The sequence below is a fragment of the Propithecus coquereli genome, unplaced genomic scaffold (genome assembly GCF_000956105.1).
Source record: "Propithecus coquereli isolate 6110/MARCELLA unplaced genomic scaffold, Pcoq_1.0 Scaffold228, whole genome shotgun sequence".
Classification (NCBI taxonomy): Eukaryota; Metazoa; Chordata; class Mammalia; order Primates; family Indriidae; genus Propithecus; species Propithecus coquereli.
The window spans coordinates 3,654,439-3,656,124 of NW_012147819.1; positions in this window are offsets into that span (position 1 = coordinate 3,654,439).

Below are 1,686 nucleotides of genomic sequence, written 5' to 3' on the forward strand. Positions count from 1 at the left end.
CCTCCCCCTCCCCGGGTTTGAGGGGCGGAAGGAGCCCAGCGGGGTGCATGGTCCTGGAGACCGGCTCTCGTTTGGGTCGGGTTGCTCTGTACCTGGAAATGTAGTGAACTGGCAGCTGTTGAGGTTCTTGCTGATGGTGCTTATGGGTTTTGCGTTGTGTGTTTCCTCCTCCTTTTGGAACCATCGGGCACTTGACCTCGTGCTTTCGAGATTCACCTCCCAGCCACTCCTTAGAAGCCTGAGAGCCACTCTTTGTTCAGTAATGCTAAGATACAAACTTCTGTGTGATCTCAACCTTCAGAATTAAGTCCTTTATTTTTCTGCCTTTTATCTCCAGTTGAAGGATTCAATCCTTCATCTTGTTTTTTCTTTCTGCCTTGCTCTTTACCCTTCAAGACCTAGTTCTGAGATAGTGTGCCAATTCACACGGAAGCATTCATCCAGGAGATGTTTATAAGTATGTAACAAAAATGTATAGTTGTGAAATTTATGCACACTTTCTTAATCTATCATGCCATTTCAAAACTCTTGAGGCCTGTTTCTCCATTTGCAAAGGAAGAACTTACTTCTTAAGTTTGTGATAAAATTTAAGTAAAATAATTCATGTAAAATAATGTATAAGAAGGCTGACACGTCTTAAGTTTTCAATGTTAGCTATTTATTTTATTTTTAAGGTAGCTGGGTTTTTTTTTTTTCCATTTTATTATCACATGGTTTTCCACCTGTTCAGCTTAGTTCATAATAACCCATTCTTTGCACATTCTTCTCCTTACTTTTATTTTTATTTTTTCAAACCATGTCACGTCATATTAATTCAATCCTAGACAATGGACTGCAGAAGGAACAAAAGTAATGCTCACATCAGTTGACAGTCTCAGTCTGGCAACATCTCAGGTTAAAGATTTTCTGGTGGACGGTAGGAAAAAACTCTCCTTTAAGGAAAAAGGGCAACTTCAAGTGTCCGTTATCACAGGCGTCACGGATGATTCTCAGAACAGCACAGCTCTGTTTCTCAGAATTGAATGTGCCCGGGAAATGCAAAATCAGATCTGGGAGATATAGAGTGGTTTCTGATTCTGCTTTTCTGTCAAGCTTCCAGGTGGCCCTGCCACTTCTGGTGAGCTAGGCTACATTTGGAGTAGTGAACAGTAGCCCACTGCTGCTGTTTCTTCGCTTGCCGCCAGGCAAGAAGAGAATGGAAAAAGGATCGGGATATTTACCTTGGAGGAAATTCTGTCTGCCTTTCTGGGCATTCCATCTTCTGCTTATATCCTTGGACAGTGAGTAGAAGCTGAGGACTATTGTCTTCTCTTAGCCTCAGAGCGAGGTACATAATTTGCAGGGCCCAGTGTAAAGTGGAAATAGAAGCCCCTTCTTCACAAATTATTAAGAATTTTAAAATGGCAACAGTAGAGCATTAACCCAAGCAATGGACCCTTCTAAGCACTGGCTCCTATACAGATCATACATCCCTGAAGCTGGCTCTAATGGGCCTTTCTGTTTTAGTCTATTCTAAATGAGGATTCCAGATGTCTTTGAAATTCATGTCATAACCCTCTTAGATTTTTAGAACCAGCATCTGATTTGTGTCATTAGTTTTTACCTAACTACAATGAGTAATAATATTCTCTGATGCAAAATTGGTAGTAAAAATAATAATAAAATAAAAATAGTGTTCTAGGTATT